The sequence below is a fragment of the Oryx dammah genome, unplaced genomic scaffold (genome assembly GCF_014754425.2).
Source record: "Oryx dammah isolate SB20612 unplaced genomic scaffold, SCBI_Odam_1.1 HiC_scaffold_22, whole genome shotgun sequence".
In the NCBI taxonomy this organism is placed as follows: domain Eukaryota; kingdom Metazoa; phylum Chordata; class Mammalia; order Artiodactyla; family Bovidae; genus Oryx; species Oryx dammah.
The window spans coordinates 150,882-158,430 of NW_024070206.1; positions in this window are offsets into that span (position 1 = coordinate 150,882).

Genomic DNA, 7,549 nt, shown 5'->3' on the forward strand with positions numbered 1-7,549 from the left:
GTTTTTCTATCTCCATATAATTATTCAAGGTCCATCTCAAGTCCCACCAGTTCTAACACCTTCCATATTTCTTTCTTGATAATATGCTTTTATGATATATTTTATGAATTTTCCTTTTATTACATGGAATATTATATAGTTACTACCAAGTCACTCCTATAAGATCTTTTCCACAGTGTTTTAAAATTCCCTTTGTATTCAACGCACTATAAGACACCCGGTAAGCATGTGATAAATAAGAACTTAATTCATTGTGGTTCAAAAAGTCTTTTTTATTGGCCAGACTGTAAACATATTCGTAAATACCTAGGCATTACCTGAATTATTTTTTTGGGGAAAAATGTTTCATTTTCATATTGTACTATCATCTGTATTGAAAATGAAAATCCTAGCTACCTCACAAAGTTACTGTCACTTTATCTAACCCTAGCCTTCTGACAGATGGCACAGTAGTAAAGGATCTGCCTGCCAATGCTGGAGTTGAAGGTTTGATCCCTGGGCCTGAAGATGCCTTGGAGAGAGAAATGGCAACCCATTCCAGTATTCCTGCCTGGGAAATCTCATGGATAGAGGAGCCTGGCAGGCTACAGTCCATGGGGTCGCAAAGAGTCAGTCATGAGTTAGCAATGAAACAGTAACATCTCTTATAGAAATGACATTCCCTTAATCTCCCTACCACACATACACACTACGGACACTGAAACAATCGGGGTCATTGCCAAGGCTAGACTTACGAAAGAGTGAACCATGGACCTCTCCCTCATGCTCTCTCATTCAAGGGCCCAGCACGCCCACTAAGCCCCACTTCTGTTTTCATCCCCTGACCGCTAACAAAAGATGTTCTTTCATAAAGCAAGAAGTGATATTTGTCATTATTTCTTAATCTGAATCTGTTTTTCAGCATCACTTTCCCAGAGAAACTTTCCTTAGTCATCCCTCTAACTGTAAAGAAAAGAGTTTGTCCCTCCATTAAGGATTTCAACATCAGGAGTAACCAGACAAGTTTTCTAAGTTACAGCTCATTATATCCCAATGTAATGACTAGTAAAACCATTTCAAAGCTGTGTGAAAAGATGAGCTTTGAAGACACAAATTTAATTCTCACCCCTCATCTCTCCCCAATATAACCTTAATAGAAATGACACTTTAAGAATTTAATGAGAAAAACTCCATCGCAATTATAAGGAAGTGAGTTATATAAGTACTGGAAATGTTAAGACAGCCAGAGTTTACATGCAAACAGCAGTCACAGAGAGTAGTGAGCTTGAGGGAAAAAGTAATGGAGACCCTGCCGCCCTCCCAACCTGAACAGGAAAGCAGAGGATAAAGGTGGCCGGCGGACAGGCAGCACGTCCGGCCGGGAGCGGCCTCACGCAGGTTCTTTTTGGTTGCTGCAGACTGGTGGAATTCAAGGACAGAGCAACAGCGCGACCTAGGAATTCAGCCGCCAAGGGGTGACTTGCTGAGACAACAGGCCACGTCTTTGGAGCGAGTAGTTGCCTGACAAAGACATAGTCTTGGAAGCAGGGGGGGTCACCAGAAGTTGCCATAGAGATGCATCGTTGGCAAAGTTTTGGAAGAATGAATTCCCAGGGTGGCCCTGTTATTAACTGGTGAATAACATCGTGTTTTCCTAGCCAAAACAGGTTAAATGCCTGGCCACAGAGGATCCTGCATCAGCCTCAAGGCTTCAGAAAACAACCACCATCAGGGGAGAAAAGCAGAACAAGCAGGCCAGAACAGAGGAATGACTGCACAGAAGCGAGTTCTGCTCACCAGGACTGGCGCCTGAGAGTGAGCCTCATTTTCCGCTCAGACATGTGCATTGCTGAATTGGCAAATTTTAAATGTTGATGCCATTTATAAAAGGGATTCAAAAATCAAAGTATGCGCAACACCATCTCATAGAATATTAAAGAATAAAATTGAGAAAAATGAAAGACAATTTAAACAGCAGGATTTATCATGCATATGGGCTGGAAAACTCTAAATACTACAAATATATCAATTCACCCCAAATTTTTCATTGATTTATTTTTTGCTACACCAGTCAAAGCCCAGCATTTTTATGTGTATGTCTTTGTAAATCAACATGTCGGTCCTAAAATTTATATAAAAATAAAGAGGGCCAAGAAGAAAATCTTGAAGTATTAAAAAAAAAAAAGTTGACCCTCTTTATTTTTATACAAGTTCTAGAATCAGCCTATTGATTTACAAAGACATACACACAAAAATGCTGGGTTTTGATTGGCATAGCAAATGTAAACTGTAAAGCTGCAGTAATTAAGAGAAGTACTGCTGCTGCTGCTGCTAAGTCGCTTCAGTCGTGTCTGACTCTGTGCGACCCCATAGACGGCAGCCCACCAGGCTCCTCCGCCCCTGGGGTTCTCCAGGCAAGAACACTGGAGTGGTTGCCATTTCCTTCTCCAATGCATGAAAGTGAAAAGTCAAAGTGAAGTCGCTCAGTCGTGTCCAACTCTTCACGACCCCATGGACTGCAGCCCACCAGGCTCCTCCGCCCCTGGGGTTCTCCAGGCAAGAACACTGGAGTGGGGTGCCATTTCGTGCAAGGGTATACAAATAGACTGGTGGAAGAGAACAGTGGTGGGCTCAGTCGCCCAGTCAGGACCAGCTCTTCCCGACCCCAAGGGCTGTAGCCTCCCAGGCTCCTGTGTCCACGGGATTTCCCAGGCAAGAATGCTGGAGTGGTTGCCATTCCCTTCTCCAGGGGATCTTCCCAACCCAGGGATCGAGCCCAGGTCTCCTGTGCTGCGGGCGGTCTCCTGCATTGTGGGCAGAGTTTTTGCCAACTGAGCCGCCGGGGAAGCCGCCAGGACACACCGGGGAAGCCGCCAGGACACACCAGGGAAGCCAGAAGTAGACCAGCCAGCCCCGCCCTGCTTGAGAACAATGGTATCATTAGGAAAAGGCCCAGGCAGGAGCATGTCTGTGCAGTAAGTGTTCTGGATCAATGGGGTGTCCATAATTTTAGTGACGTCTGACCCCTATTTAACAGGAGCCATGGAATAAATTCAAACAGATAATAGTCTTAAGGGTAAAACACTAAAACAACCAGAAGATTAAAAGGAGAATATCTTAATTAACTTGGTTTAGACAAAAATTTCTTGATCACAGAAAGCCTTAGCTATAAAAGAAACGATTGATAAATAGGATTCATTAAAACTGAGAACTTCGCATCTTCAAAGAGACACACTGGAGAGAATGAATAGACAAGCCATAGAAATGTAGGAGCTACTTGCAATAAGTATTTCTGACAAAGAGCTGTTATTCATAACGTTTAGAGTTCTGTGAATCAGTAACTGAAGAAGGGCATGGCAACCCACTCCAGTATTCTGGCCGGGAAGTCCCACGGCAGAGGAGCCTGGCGGGCTGCAGTCCACGGGGCCACAACAGAGGCGGGCACGACCGAGCGACTCAACGGCAGCGACTAGCCCGTGATATGGGGAAGGACAAATCAGCAAAGATCGCGCCACAGAAGCACGGGTTCCCACGAAAGAGGAAATCCCGTTGTTCGAAGTATGTAGAAAGCGTCTCCACACCATTAGACCCCGGAGAAGCGCACGTTAAAACCGCAGTAAGGGACCTCTACCCACCCACTAGAGCAAGGGCTGTGAAAAGGACGAGCAATTCCAAGAGTTTTCAGGAGGTGGCGCGCTGGAGGCCCGCTGGCTGCTGGAGGAAGTATAAACGGGAAAAGCTGTTTTGGAGTGCCCTCTGGTCACGTCTTCTGAAGCTGGTCTTAAGTCTGTACCGTAAGCCAGCTGTTTCCGCCTGCTTTCAATGTGCGTATATCTGCACCAAAACAACCACATACTCTCATCATTGCCCTCTCCGTACTTAGTGCCGGATTCTCCGGAAATCCAGAGACCCCAAACTATTTATACTCAGCTGTGTGCAAGCAAAGCTTGACCTTCAAATCTCCTGCCACCACTTCGAGTCTAGAAGATAGCCGGAAAAAATCAACAATGTCTTTTTCCCACGTGGTGCATGAAGGCGGGTACATGGAAACCCAAGAGAGAAAGCAACCCTCAAAAATTATCTCAAAATATCATTTGGTAAAGTAAACCAACTGAAAACCACACAATCATTAGGAATTGTTTGTATAAATCCTATTGCATTCTGTAAATGAATACTGAATATACTGAATACTGGATATATATCCAAAATATATAGAATGAAAAAATCAAGTTTAACATGATATAGGAGATATGATAGTTTTTAAAATGAAACCTAAGCGTATGTGTATTATATTCTGGAAGGATATTGGCATAATTTTAACAAAAGTTAGAGTTAAGGGAAGAATTATTGAGTTTTTCATTATGATTACCTATAATTTCTAATGTTTATACCACTGGGTAAATTTTTGTAACTACAGAGTCTCTTTATATTTTCATTGGATTTAGAAGTGTAGATTCTATTTGCATTAGGAGTCTTGGGTTCGATCCCTGGGTCAGAAAGATCCCCCGGAGAAGGAAATGGCAAAGCACTCCAGTATTCTAGCCTGGAGAATCCCATGGACAGAGGAGCCTGGTGGGCTACAGTCCACGGGGTCAGAAAGAGCTGGACACGGCTGAGCAACTGAGTGCACAAGTACAAGCATCCTCTCCCAGTAAAGACTGTTGGCATTTACTTCGAGCATTTTTTTTTTCAGAAGGTAGCCTCTCACTTTAGAAATATTCAAACTGAGATTCAGAGAGGTCTGGTTAGGGAATACAATCATACTTCAGTAAAAAAGAAAAAATTTTCCAAAAACCCATCAACAGATAATAGCTGTGCATTCTACTTTCCTTTATGCCCACTGCAACAGAGAGACTGGGGGTCATATAAGAATGAGAAATGAGGCCAGCAGCATGGCAATCTGGCCAAAGGGATAATAGAGAGACATGTCAGAGCAAAGTATGTGGGCAAAAGCTTGAGGGGACACAGGGTTTGCATAGCCTCAACAAATCTCAACAGTACTCAGTAACTACAAAGGAGTAAAAGGTAACTTAACAGTGGAGAAACCTAACAATTAGCCAAGTGGTAAACGCCACCAGCAATGAGACAAGTCGATGTGACGATCCCCCTGATATGCTGTTATCAGGACACTTCATTTCTTTGATTCTTTTGCCCAAAATGCATAATCTCACTCCAATTAAGAGAATACATTGGACAAATGTAAATTAAGAGACATTCTATAAAATAATGCATCACTTCAGAATATCAAAGTTAAGAAACTTTTACAGACTGAGGGAGACTAAGAAGAAATAACGTCTAAATACAATGCAAAACACTGGGCATAAGAGGACGCTAGTGAAAAATGGGTAAAATTCAAGTAAGATTTATAGTCTAATAAGTAAGGCTGTCCCAGCGTTAACCTCTTACTCTTGATGTCTATACTATGGCTTTGTAAGATGTTAAAATTATGGGAAATAGAATGAGCAATATAAGGGAATTCTTTTTTCTGTTTGCAACTTTTTCATTCAGAACAAGAGAGATTTCTTTAAAAATAAGTGCTTACAACATGATGAAAAGAAAAAAATCTTAAAATTTTTGAGTCCCTGCTGTAAGCCAGACACTGTTCATGGATGAGGCAGCCAAGCCCCACGCTGTCACTTCTCCGGTAGATAAGGCACACGCTGAGCAAATAAAGAGGAAAAGTGGAACTATTAGCTGCCAATGAAAGCATTTAATAAGTCAGCATGTAATAAGTATTTGTAATGCTGGTTGAAATAACTCATAAACTGTTTTACCAGCAGGATTCAAGATTCACACAATTAAATCTGTTGCATGCTCCCCTCTCCTGCGACAAATCCTTCCATCTGGTGGTGAGATGGGGACCTGCAGCAATATCTCTACAGCCTCGCGGTTCCTGCCTGTTCTCCTGGAATGTTTAGGGATTCCAAGGAAAGTTATGACCAACCTGGATAGCATATTAAAACGCAGAGACATTACTTTGCCAACAAAGGTCTGTCTAGTCAAGGCTATGGTTTTTCCAGTAGTCATGTATGGATGTGAGAGTTGGGCTGTGAAGAAAGCTGAGCGCTGAGGAATAGATGCTTTTGAACTGTGGTGTTGGAGAAGACTCTTGAGAGTCCCATGGACTGCAAGGAGATCCAACCAGTCCATCCTAAAGATCAGCCCTGGGTGTTCTTTGGAAGGAATGATGCTAAAGCTGAAACTCCAGTACTTTGGCCACTTCAAGAGAAGAGTTGACTCATTGGAAAAGACTCTGATGGTGGAAGGGATTGGGGGCAGGAGGAGAAGGGGACGACCGAGGATGAGATGGCTGGATGGCATCACCGACTCGATGGACGTGAGTTTGAGTGAATTCTGGGAGATGGTGATGGACAGGGAGGCCTGGCGTGCTGTGATTCATGGGGTTGCAAAGAGTCGGACACAACTGAGTGACTGAACTGAACTGAACTGAAAGCATTATAAAAGGCTCTGTGGCAGAAGCTGTGTTAGAACCTAGGTCTGTGAACTGCCAGTCTAACCCCTCTTCCAACGTCCACAAATGTGCTGAGTAGAATTACAGCAATAGTGCACAGAATGGAACTTGGATGCTGTTTCAGACCCAGGGGCGCGTCTCCTGCTTCCACGGGCGGATGGTTCACCACTGCACCACCTGGGAAGCCACACAGCCAAGCTGCGCGAGCTCAAATCTCGGCTCTCCAATCAACAACCTTAGCGAGCTACTGACATTCTCTAAGTCTTGCTCCAAATGACCCAGTAACCTGGCATCACATAAACTTGTGGGGATCCAATTGGCTTTAAAAAATACTTCAAACAATGTCTGGATGGTAGTGACTCTTCACTAAACCTTAGCTCTCCTTCCCCATAACAATCTTCTCACAACACCCAATTGCCATTACTATTCTGAAGTCTGTCTTCTCTGCTAAAAGGTAGGATTTTGAGGACAAAGATGGAGGCTCTTTGTTATTCACTCTGTACATCTATGGCTTAACATGGTGCTTGGAACCCAGTGGGTGCCCAAGAAATTCTTCTTCAAGAAGTGAATTAGGATATCCATGAATAATGAGATGAGAAAAGCATTTTAAAGTCATTCACTCTGAGCAGCGAGTCTGGCGCCGGCCAGAGGCACATGTGCCCTTGGCCTTCCCTGGTGGCTTAGCCGTACACAGTCCGCCTGCGGTGCCGGAGCCGAAGGAGATGTGGTTTGGACCCCTGGGTCGGGAAGACCCCCTGAAAGAGGAAAGGGCACCCCACTCCAGCGTTCTTGCCTGGAGAATCCCATGGTCAGAGGAGCCTGGGGGGCTACAGTCTATAGGGTCACAAACTTGGACACGACTGAGCGACTTAGCACAAGCACACCCTCTACAGAGCGTGGTGGCACAGGAGCTTGCTTTCAAGCTCAGGATGTCCGGAAGCAAGCATAGAGCAGCCGTCTATAGCCCGCTGTGGTAGTTGGATAGCTAAGCTAACTTTGTTGGACTCACAGTTGTGCTCTGGGAATGGAACTTATTTGTATGCAAGGGACTTACCACAGTGTTAAGGCAGGGAAATCACATAACTCATCACTGAACCC